Source organism: Geotrypetes seraphini, chromosome 16, assembly GCF_902459505.1.
Source record: "Geotrypetes seraphini chromosome 16, aGeoSer1.1, whole genome shotgun sequence".
NCBI lineage: Eukaryota > Metazoa > Chordata > Amphibia > Gymnophiona > Dermophiidae > Geotrypetes > Geotrypetes seraphini.
The window spans coordinates 37,213,627-37,230,169 of record NC_047099.1 but is presented as its reverse complement, the minus strand read 5'-3'; positions in this window follow the sequence as shown (position 1 = coordinate 37,230,169).

Sequence of the window (16,543 nt, the reverse complement as noted above, 5' to 3'; positions counted from 1 at the left end):
AAGGGGGGGGAGAGGGAGGAGGACAGTCCAACTTCTGAGGCTAGACCTGGGGATAAAAATAAAATTTTAACCAGCGAGTGTGGCTCAGTTTTCAGCCCAGTCTCAAGGCCTAATCTTGTCTGGCGGGGAGGAGGAAAACCACTCTCCTTATCTCTGAGATCAGTGGGAAGATTTATGTGTGGGGGGTGGGGGGGATGGACTTTTAGATGTCGTGTGGAGAGAAGGTCAGGGGGTATCCAATGGGCAATATTTTAAGAAAGTAAGAGGTGAGGGATCCCAGGAGAGCTGTCAGCTTCTTGCTCAACTGGAACAGGGAGGGGGGAGAAGTTGCCATTCCCCCCCCATCCATTTGACTTTAAATTATAATAAGAGAGAGAGAGAGGATCCAGAGGAACACTCCTGCCCTCCACTAGACTTTGAATATTTAGGCTGCAAAGAGGAGGAATCTGGGTTTAGGGGAAGGGGCTGTCATCTCCCCCTGCCTCATGGACCCTATACGCCATGTCTGTCTTTCCAAGTTAGATTGTAAGCTCTTCCGAGCTCAAAATGTACAGCGCTGCGTACGCCTTTCAGCACTATTTAAGTGATAAATAGTAGCAGTAAAGGAAGGAGGATCCGACTGGCCAGGTTCAGACCAGCTTGGCCAGTGTCTAGATTTAGCCAACCAAGTTGGCCAACCAATGCCAAAAAGCAGCACCAGCTGCCCAATTTTCTCTTCACGCTGCCCACCCAGCCTTCCCGAAACAACCCACTCTTTAGGTACCCAAATTCAGGTGACCAGCCCCAGTCAGCATCTAAAGGTGTCCCAAAGGTAGAGGAATGCATGAGAAGTAACCAACAACAATTAGAAGCATGGACTAACGCCTGGCAGTTAAGCTTGGACGTGTAGAAATGTAGGGTGAAGCATTTGGGGTGAAAAAAATCCAAAAGAGCTGCGGACGATGTGCATCTGAGGATCTCAAGGTGGTGGCCAAAGTGAGAAGGATGCTAGTCTACATAGAGAGGGGCAGAAAGAAGGAGGTAATTAGAGGCTGACCAAATTTGGCTTTGGGTTTAAGCTTTGGTGCTAAAACTGGCCCAAAATCCATGTTTCTATCTCAGCTGAAAATGCCTGTGCACAGCCAACACTCATTCCCTCCTCCTTGCTGACCAAAGAGAGCCCCTCTCCCGGACCCACCTACCCAGCAGCAACTCTCCTCCAGAATCTACCACCCGCTGGCAGCAGCCTCTCTTCCTGAACACCCCCCCCCCTACCGTGTCATTAGTGGCTAGTGGGGGCAAGAGTGATCTCTACTTGCTCCTGCCCAAGCCTGTTCCTGCTCCAAAATCGCTTCTGGGACTTCCTGTGGCAGTCTCACAAGCTGCTGCTGAGGGTTGTGGCAGCCATTTTGAGATTGGAACAGGCATGGACAGGAGCGGTTGAGGATCAGACACAGGCTTGGGCAGGAAAAAAAAAATCAAAGCCATTCAGACAAAAATAATCAAAATGTTATGAGGTCTGTGCCAGAAAACTTATGAGAAGAGACTTGAAGACTTATGAGAAGAGACTTGAGGATAGGAGGATATGATAGATAAATTTAACTACCTAAATGAAAGCAGTCTTTCCTCATACTAGAGAGGCAGTAAAACTAGAGGACACAAAATGATGTTGCAAGAGGGAAAATGTGAAAAGGACACCAGGAAATACTTTTTCAAGGAGAGGGTGGTAGATGTCAGGAATGCTCTTCATGGGAGGTGATGGGGACAAAAACTGCCCTTCAGCAATATCGCTTACAAAAATGTTAAAAAGAACAGGCCCAAGCAGAGCTACCCAGTTTAGGCGGAAACAATTTCTTCAATACAAATCTCGAGTATTATCATTGGGAGCAACTTTTTTCTTAAAATTTCCCACTAAATGTATGATTACTTATTTAAATATGAAAGATTAGCACTATATCTTTATGTAATCGCTCTTGTGCAAGTAAAACTTTGTATATTGAAATGTGAAACGGATGTCACCTCCACACCCCTTTCTATAGACTCAAACTTATCAAAAGTTTTTTCAATATTCACCAACCCTCAGAAGTGCCACCACGATACCCAAAACATTTCACTGTGAAACATGTCGGCACAGATGTCCCTACAAACTGACCACCCGAAGGCAAAAAGTTAAAAGCTCACGTACCTTTCTTAAAAATGGTTGTTCACAAAATGTTTAAAAATAACTTTAAAAATAATTCAAACTACGACAGTTAGAAAAGTTGGACCCAGTGAAGATCTAGTGCGTGAAGCCAGATACAGTGAAATGTTTTGAGTATCGTGGTGGCACTTCTGAAGGTTGGTGAACATTGAAAAAACTTTTGATAAGTGCGAGTCTATGGAAAGGGGTGTGGAGGTGACATCCGTTTCACATTTCAATATACTTATTTAAATATGTCGTATGCCTTTTTTGAACCAGATCAGTTGGAAAGATTCGTGATAGATAGGGAAACAGATGTTCAAACTAAAACTTAAAATAGAGATATACAGGCTTTTTTTTTTCCCCCTTTTATTTGTTAGTTATGTATGTTTAAAAATGACCTCTTTCTCTTCCTTGATGTGGACTCATATTGCTTTAGAATACTGTATGTTTTATGATTGTTATATTTAAATAAATAAAAAAAAAAAGAACAGGCCCAAGAACTGAACCTTGAGGCACACAACTGACAACATCCCTTTCCTCAGAGCGATCTCCACGGATCACTTTTGCCTTCCACTCAACCAGTTCCTGACCTAGTCGGTCACTTTGGGACCCATCCTGAGGGTACATAAGACCATAAGAAATGCCATACTGGGACAGACCGAAGGTCCATCAAGCCCTATTTCCAACAGTGGCCAACCCAGGTCCAAAGTACCCAGCAGAAACTCAAAGAGTAGCAACATTCCAGAGTAGAGATTGTGATGTCATAATGCCTCATTCCACCAATTCCTAAGAGCCAACCTCATCAGTGATGCCACAAAGACTTGATTGTCCTATATTTGGCTTACATAAGACCATAAGAATTGCCATACTGGGCCAGACCGAAGGTCCATCAAGCCCTATTTCCAACAGTGGCCAACCCAGGTCCAAAGTACCCAGCAGAAACTCAAAGAGTAGCAACATTCCAGAGTTGAGATTGTGATGTCATAATGCCTCATTCCACCAATTCCTAAGAGCCAACCTCATCAGTGATGTCACAAAGACTTGATTGTCCTATATTTGGCTTACATAAGACCATAAGAATTGCCATACTGGGCCAGACCGAAGGTCCATCAAGCCCTATTTCCAACAGTGGCCAATCCAGGTCCCAGTTTATTTATTATACACCTGTGTGGAACATTGTCAAAGGCTTTGCGATAATCTAAATGCATCACATCTAACGCTCTCCCTCTATTCATTTCTCTGGTCACCCAGATTAGATTTGTCTGAAAAGACCTGCCTTTAGTGAATCATGTTACCATGGGTCTTGTCCACTGGATTCCAGAAATGTCACTATTCTCTGTTTTAAAAGTGTTTCCATTAATTTACTAACTACAGAAGTCAGACTTACAAGCCTGTAGTTCCCTACCTCTTCCTTACATTCACTTTTTTTTTTTTTATAGTGTTTACATAACACTTATAGTCTGTGGTTTACATTCAGGTTCTCAAGTATTTTTCCATCTCTGACCCGGCAGGCTCACGCCCTGTCTAATGTACCTGGGGCAATGGGGGATTAAGTCCTCTGGGTGGGTACGGAGGAATGTTTAGATGACTTTTTTAGTTGGCTTAATAGTAGGCACACAGCTATTCAGTTCAGTATGGAGAAAAATGAAATCTCCATTGCTTTCCTTGACTTGTCTATTACTAAGACCAGTGAGGCCTTTGAGACCACGGAAAGGCTGAAAAATTTGCGGTTGTACTCACTTGAGGAACGTAGGGAGAGAGGAGACATGATCGAGACGTTTAAGTATATCACCGGCCGTATCGAGATGGAAGAAGAGATTCTCTTTCTCAAAGGACCCTCGGCCACAAGAGGGCATCCGCTCAAACTCAGGGGCGGGAAATTTCATGGAGACACCAGGAAATATTTCTTCACCAAGAGAGTGGTTGATCCTTGGAACGAGCTCCCGGTACAGCGTGCAAGAATTTAAGAGCAAATGGGATGCCCATGTGGGATCCCTTAGAGCGGTGATTCCCAACCCTGTCCTGGAGGAACACCAGGCCAATCGGGTTTTCAGGCTAGCCCTAATGAATATGCATGAGAGAGATTTGCATATGATGGAAGTGATAGGCATGCAAATTTGCTTCATGCATATTCATTAGGGCTAGCCTGAAAACCCGATTGGCCTGGTGTTCCTCCAGGACAGGGTTGGGAACCACTGCCTTAGAGGGTTAAGCCAAGGGAACCTGTCACCGGGAGTGGGATCCCTAGGATAGTAGACTTGGGGGTGGGTCAGTAGAGTGGGCAGACCTGATGGGCTATGGCCCTTATCTGCCGTCATCTTCTATGTTTCTAAGGTCTATGATGCATATGATGGAAGTGATAGGCATGCAAATTTGCTTCATGCATATTCATTAGGGCTAGCCTGAAAACCCGATTGGCCTGGTGTTCCTCCAGGACAGGGTTGGGAACCACTGCCTTAGAGGGTTAAGCCAAGGGAACCTGTCACCGGGAGTGGGATCCCTAGGATAGTAGACTTGGGGGTGGGTCAGTAGAGTGGGCAGACCTGATGGGCTATGGCCCTTATCTGCCGTCATCTTCTATGTTTCTAAGGTCTATCATAAATTAACGGATAGAAACACGTTTCTCCACTACACCAGTTGCCATCCACGGAAACTTAAAGATAGTTTACCCATCTCTCAATTCCTTCGATACAGGAGGAACTGTTCAACTAGAGAGAATTATAAAATTCAAGCCTTAGAATTATGCAAGAAATTACAACAGCGGGAGTATCCGGACAGAACATTGAAATCGGCATACACTAGGGCTAGATATATAAATAGAGATCTGTAGTTAGAGAGAAGAATGAAACAAAAAGATGATTGGTGTCCCACCTGTGTCCTTACTTTTGGAAGGGGGAGTGGGTAAGGTGGCTGAGATTTTGAGAAGACATTGGCCCATAGTACAGCTGCAGCCCCCTTTCATTTGGGAAAAACCTGAGATTAGCGTACAGTCGTCAAAAAAAAACCTTAAAGAGACATTGTGTTCATCTGATACATCCAAGAGGTTCAACACATCACACATAGGAGGGGAACATAAAAAATGTGGAAAGTGTAAGACTTGTGATACGACGATTGAAACAAGGGGTTGCTTCCTCCACCCTCAAACAGGAATGAGTTATCGATTACAACATAATACCTCATGTGACACATCTTATGTGGTCTATGCTATAATTTGCCCTTGTTTGAAACTCTACATTGGGCAAACCACGAGGTCATTTCGGACCACGATTGGAGAACACAGGAGTTGTTTGACTTGCAGTAGGATCGAAGAGCCTTCGGTCCAGCATTATGTCATCCGAGGTCATGGAGCCACAGCGTTCCAGTGCCTGGTACCGCCGATGACCAGGGGTGGAGACAGGAAACTTACCCTAATGCGCAAAGAACAGGAATGGATTCATCGCATGAAGTCCAAGGAACCCAGTGGACTAAATACAAAGATTGAATGGCATTTATTTCTTTGAGCATTTTAAGTTACTAAATCTACTTTCAGACTTTCCATTCACCATCATAAATTGACATTTAAAGAGCACTCCGACAAGTTTGACGTTCGGTAGGAGAGCCCTTTAACTCACACGGCTGTTCCAATCACGTCACTGCCGTCAATAAGCAGATATATTGAGGCCACTCGGGGAGGTCGCCGTCCTTGCCGATTTGAGCTTAGAATTCAGCCGAGTAAGTTATGGATACAGAGAGAGGTGTTCTTTACCTTACTCACTCTAACATTGCTGTTTTTTCATACAGGAGTCCACCGCCCTGACGCAGCCTTTGCGGCGAAACGTCGGCGGGAGCGGACCCGTGAGGACAGCAAACTTGTTTTGAGACGTTTCAACTTTTCAACTAGGCCCAAGCCTAGTTACTGTTTTTTGATCATCTATTGGTGGAAGTCAGCAGGCAGGAGGGGGAGGGAGGCCGATGAGGTTGTTTCTTTTTCTAGTGCGGCTGATAAGCTAACTGCTGGCAGCGCACGGGGATCTGAGGCCCCTCCTCTTAGAAAAGATATTACGCAGTTTATACATGATTAAGCTTAGAGGTTGGGTTGGTATACCGAACGCTGACCGCTGATCCATATTCTAATAGATAGTGTACTTCACAGAGAGTTATTATATTTTGTTGCAGTTTTTCTCTCTGCTTCCTACATACTAGTATTGATTGGATTAAGTGACTTTCCCAGGGTCACAAGGAGCAGCATGGAATTTGAACCCACAACCTCAGTCTGCTGAGGCTGTAGCTCTACCCACTGTGCCACACACTCCATTCACCCTTCTCTAGACCTCCGGTACCACTCTCGACTCTAGAGAAGCATTGAAAAGGTCAGCCAGCGGAGCCGCAAGGTTCCTTTGATACCCTCAGATGTACACCATCTGGCCCCATCACTTTGTCCAAGTTCAGTTTAGCTAGCTCCTCACGAACACAATCCTCTGAAAATCGATCAGAATCAACCACACCTCCATTCCTATTTGTGTTTGTCTTCTGCGATCCTGCTTCTGGCACTTCAGCTGTGAACACATAACAGAAATATCTGTTAAGCAATTCAGCCTTATCTTTATCAGCTTCTACATATTTCTCCCCTTTGAGTCTCACAATTCTACTTTTTCACTTCTTCCTATCACTAATATATCTTTTAAAAAAAAAAAAAGTCTTGTCCCCCCATTTTATTTTGTGGGCTTTTTTTTTTTTTTCTTCCATTTGCATCTTTGCTTTCCTGACTACTCAGCCAGCCTCTCTTAACTTTTCCAGATATTTTAGGCTGTCTTCCTCTTTCTGCGATCTTTTGTAGTTTATGAGAGCTAACCTCTTTTTCTTTACCTTCTCAGCTGCTTCTTTTGAAAACCAAAGCAGCTTTCTTTTTCTCTTACTTTTACTTACTTTCCTTACAAAATGGTTTGTTGCCCTTACAATAGCTCCTTTCAGTTTTGCCCACTGCTTTCCTACTTCTTCTAGATCTTCCCATCCAGACAATTCCTTGATGTAATCCCTCATCTGAACAAAGTTAGTTTTCTTAAAGTCTAGAACCTTTACTTTCGAATGAACCCTCTCTAAAATTAAGCCACACCATGTGGTGATCACTGGATGCCGAATGATCACCCACTATCAGAAAAACGTTTCCCATTTGTAAGTTCTAAGTCCAGTAGGGCCCCATCCCGTGTGGGGTCCATTACTAATCGCTGGAACAGTGTTCCTTGTGGAGAATCCAGGATCTCCCTATTTCTAGAAGACCCCACAATGGGGAAACCCCAATCAACTTTGTTTATATAGGCTTTTAATGGAATGAGTGGTGATTTTTATATTGGAACTGTGTTATGTTTTGTATATATGTATGTCATTTTATGATTATGATTGTATTTTGTAAACCGCTTAGGCTAAGAAATTTTTAAAATAAACATCTGGTATGTTAAAATCACCTATTAGCAGTATTTTACAGCTATATTTTCAATGTCTACTATTAAACCTCTGTCCAGCTCTTCTGTCAATGAAGGAGGCCTTAATATCCCACCAATGTAAATACATTGTCCATTCCCTCTTTTCAGATCAACTCACTGTGATCGACTCACAAATTCTTTATCCTAGATCCTGCAACTGTGTGTCTTTAATAATGCCACTCCCTCTCCTTTTCCTCCATCTCTGTTTTTCCTAAACAGATTATAACTCGATATAACTAAACTGTATCCCAATCGTGGTTCTCCTTGAACCACGTCTCCGTGATCTGGGATCTAGTTAGGTATTTGGAACCTGGATTGGCCATAGTTGGAAACAGGATACTGAGCTTGATGAACCTTCGGTCTGTCCCAGTATGGCAGTAGAGGATAATCAAGCCATTGTGACATCACTGATGAGGTTGGCTCTTAGGCATTGGTAGAATGAGGCATGATGACATCACAATCTCAGTTCTGGAATGTTACTACTCTTTGGGAGAAGCCAGGGTCTGGTCAAGAAGGTAGGAAAGGGAAGGGACGAGGGGGAGAGGCAGAGAGAGGGTTGCTTAGAATCTCTCAGGATGAGCTAGGTGAGGGGGGCTGGGGGGGGGGGGGCAGCTAGTCAGAATACAGGAATGTTACCTCCATCTATCTGATCCCACTCCTTGGCCCCAGAGCCCTGGCTTGCTGGATGGCGATCTCAGCCTTGAGAAAGCAGGCTGAGGTTTCAAGAGGTGGGTGGGTGTGTAGCTAGGAGCACGCATGGTATGATTCCTCCCTGTCTTTACCTTTACATCTAAAAGAGATTTTGTTATTTTTCAGACTTTTTGGAATCAAATGTTTTTGCAATGGCCACACACAACAGGGTTATTGCTGGAGTGCTACTCAGTCTTGGGGGAGGCAGGAGGGTTAGGTTCTGAGATTGTAATTCAGTTCTTCTCCTTATTTTATTTGTGTGGAAAAGTCCAATATTACATTGGGGTGGTGCTCAAGGGAGAGAAGGCAGCCAACCCCGGGCAAAGAATGATAGGAGGAAACATTTTACATGTCCCCAGCTTAAATTTTAGACCCAACCTCCCCACTCCTCACCCTACCCCCCTTTGTAATATAGTTATGGTACTTCCTTGATCTTGGTATATACTATATTTTAGGTGGTTGGGACGTAGGGTTTGCCATATGGCTCCAGAAAAAGGAGGACAGATTGAAACATACGGGTTTTACTTCTATTGAAACCAATGGAGTAAAACTAGGATATCTCAATCCGTCCTCCTTTTTCTGGAGCCATATGGTAACCCTAGTTGGGAGGGTGGTTTCCTCTTTCCTGTGGCAGTTAGGGTGCTTTCTCTTTGGCCTAATCTAGTCTAGGTTCTCTAGTGATTGTTGACCCAGTCTCCCGGACTCTGTAGTCATGGCTCTCTCCCTTGGTTTTCCTGAAATACAGGCAGCAGACCCACAGACACTCAAGCCATTGTGACATCACTGATGAGGTTGGCTCTTAGGCATTGGTGGAATGAGGCTTTATGATATCATAATCTCAGCTCTGGAATGTTGCTACTCTTTGACTCAAGGTGGAAGAATCTTGGTCGGTCACTTGCTGTGTCCCAGGTACTAAAGCACAGTGTAGGAAGACCAGCTACAGCCGCATTCAGTTAGACAAAAACCAGCACAGGAAACTACTGAAGGTGCCAAATATCGAAAGTGTCAAGCACCTGGGCCAAAATGGAGACTTCTTTCCCTTACTTAGAGCCACCTATCAATGCTACTTCAAAGAGGAGCCACCATGGCCATCTGATCCAAGACGCACACCCCTGCATTCCAGTCTCCAGGGGGGCCCTCCAGTACAGGTCCGGATCAATGTTCCCTCTAAGGATTGATGAGGTGTGTGCAAAAAAAAATATGCATGAGCAACAAGTTATATACTCCACAAATTTATGAGCAGGCGCGCAGGCGCACTCCTATCTGTGTGTTCTGTGAGGTGTAGGTCTGTGGCCGCAGGAGTGCGCATGCACGAGTCCCCAGCCTTACTGGTATGTTCATGATGTTCTTTGGTCTGCCGGGTCTGCCCTGCTCCTTGCCTTGCCTTAGTGTATTTTTAAGCTGAAAGACGTGGCAGCGGCTCCTCTCACGATCCCCACCTGCGTCAGAAGTCCGATGCAGTCAGGGATCTTGAGAGGAGCCGTCGCTGTATCTTTCAACTTAAAATACACTAAGGCGAGCAGGGCAGACCGAAGCTTCAAAAAAAACATTTCAGGCGGTGGTGCGGAGCGGCGGATGGAAAAAAACAAGGCTCCGAGGAGGACGCGCAGGCACGGCGTCGCCCTTTCGCGGTGCCCGATTCCAGTCACGCCCACTGCGTATTTTAGTGAGCAACACGAGAAAAATTATGAGCGACCCCAATGAAAATAGTGAGCGATGGCTCATGCGCTCAGCTTAGAGGGAACATTGGTCCGGATCCCCACCCCTCTGCCTCTGGGTGCTGAAATCTTAAATCCGGCCCTGGCCACACTCCCGCAGCCCTGTCACCTCCATGGGAGCAGATCAGGGAGGAGCCCTCACCTTTGTAAAACTAAGGTTTCGAGGAGAGAAAGGTTAGCTGTGCCAGAGAGCACTGTACAATCATATGCAAAGCAAGAGGTGAGATAACAGGAAGGAATTTTGTGTGTTTAGTGAGAACATTGTGACTGGAGGCGCAAGATGCAGGACAGGCCTCTGGGTCTTCTCTGGAGTGGGGAGGAGGAAAGAGGCTGCGTGGAAAGGTGGAATTTGCCTATTTTTGATATATTGACTTGAACATACATTTCATGATAAGAGACGGCTATTTTGGGAACCTGCAGCAACAAAGGGAATTAGATAAGTGGTAGTAAAGTGTCTCTGGGCTGGCCTTGGCAGCAGGTACAAAGGGGTTTGGCCGTGTGCCACCTGCCAGTCAGTGGGAAGAGGCAGTGGGAAGCCGGTGGTTTGCTTTGCGTTGTCCCAGTCAGAGAGAGCAAAGGGGGGCAATGGGAAGACGGGGGGTGGTCTTCTGTGCAGAGCTGAACTCTGAGCCCTCTTGGACCCTTCTTATAATTGAGATCCTGGTCCAGAGAGGCCGAGGCAGACCTGCAAATTATACAGAACATAGCAATCAAAATAATTCACAATGGTAAAAAAATACGACCACGTAACACCTTTGCTAATAAAATCACATTGGCTGCCCATAAATAATCGAATAACTTATAAAATAGCTCTACTTATTTTTAAAACACTAAATACTAATGAACCACAATTCATAGACCGTTTATTAATACCCCATTCTTCAAATCGCTCTTTACGTTCCGAATCCCAAGAATTATTAATGGTTCCCTCTCTAAAAATAGTAGGGACAAAACGCCACGATATTTTCTCCGTAGTGGCTCCTCTTACTTGGAATTCTCTTCCTTTATATATCAGGAAAAATAAAAATTTAATCCAATTCAAAACCAATTTAAAAACATTTCTTTTCAAAATTTCTTTTGATCTCTAAACTTGCCTCACTGCCAAATTCGATCTGAGCACCTTCAATCCCTCCTCATTGTTTTTTCCCTCCCCTTTCAGACCTCTCTTTCTCCCTTTTTAGGGAAATATTGTTGTAACTTTAATTCCTTATGTTTATTCCATATGTCATAGTCTGTCAATATTGTTTTGTGTGTTAAATTCCTATTAGTTAAAGAAATATTATTTTACCGTTATTTTACCCCTTTAGTGTTCAATATTATATAATTTAACGATGATTGTTATACTTTGTTAATCGCTTAGTTTGTAATAAGCGATACATCAAATAAAATTAAACTTGAAACTTGAAACTTGGTTTCTGTAAACCTTCTGTGCTTGAGGATGAAATCCTTCCTTCCTCCCCATTTGAAAGACACAGCCAGTAGAACGTCTAAATACAGGAGCAGCTAATAACCCCGTGAGCGCCCCTGAAGATAAATACACACTTGTTCTAGAAATGGGGAGCGGGCAGGTATGCGTGCCTGTGCGCGAGGGGGGGGGGGCGCGCATACCTGCCCGCCCTGGAATACAATCGATGCACATGCGGGCGGGGCGCATCCACCATCAATGTGAGGGTCTTATAGAACACTATGAGAGGCCCGCATTGAGTGGCGCATTTTAGGCGTGCCCACTTTCATAAACGGGGCGCACCCACCTTTTGGCAGCACAGATGGAATCAGAATGCCCCCCATTCCGTTATAGAATCGGCACTCCTCGTGCTGCATCGGGCTGGTGGGGGCATCCATCGAGTTTTCCCCTTGGGTTTTTATGCTTTTACCTCTCGGACTCACCGTGTTCCTAAGGCTTCGTAGCACTGGCAGACTAGCTGGCTCTGTTCTATTCAGAAACACCTTGATGCAGACATCCCCCCCCCCCACTTATTTTTTCTTAGGGGAAAGGAACTACAAGTTCCAGCATGCAGTAGAGTAAAACCAGGGCCAGATTAGATAGTTCTCAAACCTGGAGTTGTCCACTGGGCCGTCCTTCGTCTCCTTTTTATTTGTAACCACACACAAAAAAGCGGTATATCAAATCCCATACCTTTACTGTACCTGGAAATTCAGCTGAACCTGAGCAATGAAAGGGGAGGGGGGGGGTGAGGTTAAGACAGGGCAGCTATTGTTCCTGATCAACTGAAAACCAAAGCCTGCGCATAGCTTTTGTCCAGAAACCACCCCTGCAGACGCTTGTGCTTGCAACACGCGCTCTGCACTGTGCACTACTGGCCATTAAAGTTTCCACTCACACTTGTGCCAACTCAGAAAGAGATTTGAAAGGGTCCTCAAACCTCTTGCAGCGCCACCAAGTTATCTGGAACCAGGAGGAGATTTCCAGGCCAGCCCTGGATTTCTGACAATCTCCCCTGATGTGTTATGTAAGTTTCAATGGCTAAAACCAGGGACTACAAATCCCACACTGCATTGAGATGTAAGTTGAAAACCAAGACTGACCTAAAAGGCTCCAGCCTGACACTGGACAGACCAGAGCAAGGCTCAGAGGTGCCAGGATCTTTATTTAATTAGGCATCTGTCACATCAGGTCTCGCATCGTCCCTTGTTTCACTCCTGTAGTTTTCAAGTTTATTTAAAATTTGACGTGATCGCTTATCAGATTTCTAAGCGATGTACAATGAATTAAAATAGGATAATGCTTATAACATAATCAAACAGACATGGACATCAAAACACGCACAAATGGACAGACAGACGCACAAAGGAGGGGGGGGGGAGAACTACAATGATTATAGAATAGAAAAACAAAGATGGTAAAAACAACAAGGAGGGGGAGATCCAATTAGGAAGAAAGAAAAATAACAAAACTTGGGCCAGGATTCTCAAAAAAACATGTTAAAAAGCTAATTGAAAAAAGCGAGACATTCTCAAAAAATTGCGCATGCAGATGCGATCAGCTAAATTTGCATGTGCCCATCGCTGGTGATAGCGATGGGCACAGGCGTAGAAATAACGCATTAACCCCCCCAAAAACACAACGGTAGGAGAGATGCCCATTCTCCCTGCTGCCAAGATACACCTGCCGTCGCTTGGCTGCGCGCACCCCCCACAGCCGGACAGATGCCCACTCTCCCGGCTGCCAAGTGTTTCCCCGCCATAGAACACCTCTCCCCCACCTCCGACACTCCCTCCTCCTTATCTCTACATAGATGCATGGAGGGACGCAGACTCCCTCTTCCCAGATGGCCTGCGTCGTTGAAAATGGGCCTTCCCCTCCCCGGTGCATTTTCGAGCGGTGGCAGGCATTTCTTGGCAGCGGGGAGAGTGGGCATCTCTCCCGCTGGATGGGGGGGTGTCACCGCCATTCCGGGGGAGGGGGGTGTTCGCTGCTGCTGCAGGGTAGGGGTGTTGTGATGCAGCGCGAGAGAGAATGGGCATATCTCCCGCTGCATCACAACACAGGCTTTCTACCAGACACCGACCGGCAACCCCTGGACCAGTTGCTTATTTCTGTCGCCAAAAGCCAACGCCGCTTTTAGAAAATGGCTCAGCATTTTTTTAAGAATCCACTAGAGGGCTCATTTCAATGCTGAAGAGCCCATTGGTGCGTCATTGTCGGAGACTGCTAGAAAGCTCGCTAGTGACAGATAATCCGTTTTGATAATCCGCCGCCAAAATGCGTACAGGCTAAACCGTCGGTAAACAGTTTAGCGACGGCGTTAAAGTTTTGAGAATCTGGGCCTTGGAATTTGAACGACCGAAAAATCTTTTAAAAATGCTCTGAGGTTTAGCCCCTCCCTCCCCCCACTTTAGGTGAGAAGAGGGAGAAGAACAGGGTTTGCGTAAGATTTGAGATATTTGCCCCTCCTCTAAGAGGCAGCCCGATTTCACCCCCATGACATCAGCTTTGCTCTCAGACGCTGCACAGGGCCAAGGCCTGGGAGACCTTTTTTGTTTCACATCAATTAAACCCATCTAGTGGTCTGTTGAGAGTCATTAGGGGAAGTGCTCATCTTTCCATCTCCTCCAGCCCCACCTGTCTTTTCACAGCTCAGGGTGGTCTCATCAACCCTAATGACCTGTTTAAATATCAGAGGGAGATACATTTCGGAGCCTGATGGGATCATCTCACAAAATTACGAGAAACTTACTATCGTTAACTGCTTTATTGAGAGATTCAATTCAGCCATCTTGAGGTCTGGGGCCTCATTTCTGCCTGTCTTGGGGGGTGGGGTGGGTGGGATGTGATAGGCATAGGCTTTAGCTGCTCAACATTTGAAACAATTTGAGAAATGGGATGGGACTTGATATACTGCTTCTCTGAGGTTACAATCAAAGTGGTTTAAATATTATATACAGGACAGGTACTTATTTTGTATCTGAGGTGGTGGAAGATTGGAAGACACTTTACCCCCCCCCCCAGTCAAAGGCATACAAAGCAAAAAAGTATATGATGGAACGCAGAGAGAGGGGAGACATGATCGAGACGCTCAAATATGTCACAGGCCATATCGAGGTGGAAGAGAATCTCTTTTTCCTTAAAGGACCCACGGCAACAAGAGGGCATCCGTTGAAAAACAGGGGTGAGAAATTTCATGGCGACACCAGAAAATATTTCTTCACCGAAAGGGTGGTTGACCGCTGGAATAATCTTCCACAACAGGTAATCGAGGCCAGCAGCGTGCCAGATTTCAAGAAAAGACGGGATTGGCATGTGGGATCTCTTCATGGAGGTAGTTAGGGGGTGGGCCGACTAGATGGGCCGTGGCCCTTTTCTGCCGTCATGTTCTATGTTTCTATGACTATTAGCAACCCAAGCAGCAAGGCTAGACCACCACCTCTCCAATCTGATGACCACAACACCCAACTACAAAACCTTCAGGAAAGAATTGAAAACCTTGCTATTCAAGAAATTTGTCAATTGATCTAATTAAACCTTCCCGACTCCCCAGATCCTATTGTATTTTCCAACTATCAACCTTGTAATCTCCCTGGGAATGCCCAGGCCAATTCTTTTGTAAACCGCCTAGAACTGAAAGGTATTGGCGGGATAGAAGACACCAATGTAATGTAACGTAATGTAATGACTTGCCTGGAGTTGCAAGGAGCTACAATGGGATTTGAGCCCAGGTTCCTCTGTTCTCAGGTCAGCGTGCTAAGCATTGGGCTACTCCACTCATACATGTCTGGGTCTCCAGTCCACCCCAACCCACCCCCTTCACCATGAGTGGCCAATGGCTCCTTCCCAGCTGTGTCTCTGGTTCATCAAGGTTACATTTATTTGATAATACTGTTGTATGGATCGGGCCATCCCTGACCCTGACCCATCCACCCAGCCCTTTCCTCCTCCATGGATTCCCTAGGCATAATCTCTCGACCCTGGGGTAAGCTGCCTCACAACGCCCAATATCGGAGAGGAAGTGGGAACACGGTAACTCCTTAATCTCTCATTTGTTTGCCTTGAATATATTGTAAACAGTCTCTTATCTGTTTGTTCAGTGTGACGTATGTCTTATAGCATTGTAGAAACGAGAAGCAACATCTTCCTAAAATATATGCAGGGACTTGGGCCAAACTTGACATCAAGTGCAGGACTAGTGCAATGGTTTAGTGCTGTAGCCTGAGAACCAGGTTCAATTTCCAGTGCGGCTCCTTGTAATTCTGGGCACATCACTTAACCCCCGATCACCCCCACTTAGCTCCTGATCACAACCCCTCACCCAAATAAGCACCTGTATTTAATATGTGAACCAGCGGTGTAGCGAGGGTGTCTGGGGTGGTGGCGCCCCTCCCCCGCAGGCGCCCCTCCCCCATACCTTTCGAACTTCAGCACGAGCAGCCGCCAACTTGCTGCCCGCTCCGATGCTCTCTTTGACCCACGTCGGCTTCGGCGTGGGTCCAGGAAGTGATGTCAGAGAGAGCGTCAAGGCCGACGCGGGCAGCAAGGTGGTGGCTGATCACACCAAAATTATAAAGGCACAGGGGAAGGGGTGCACGTGGCAGGCGGAGGGGTGGGGAAGGGGGGGCAGAGAGGAGGGGTGCCAGCATCCCAAGCAAGATGGCGCCCGGGGCAGATCGCCACCCCCTCGCCTCCCCCTTACTATGCCATTGATTTGAACCACTTTGTAGCCACAGAAAGGTGATATATCCCATCCCTTTTCCCTTGACCTACAAAACGTGTCTCAGGGACAGACTGGGCTAGTCCAGCTTTGAAGTGGGGGAGAAGCAGTTTAAGAACCAGGGGTTCAGCTTCCACTGCAGTCCCCATAACCGTGGGCAAGTCACCCAACCCTTCATTACCCCAAAATAAGCACCTGTAATATATGTATAAACCACTGTGACCACAGAAAGGCAGTATCATCAAGTCCTGCCAGGCGTAGGGCGAATGAAACCCTGAATTATCAAGCAGAACTGGAAGAGGGGTCTCCCAGGCTTTACAGCCCCAAGTTTTCACTCCTGGGGACTGC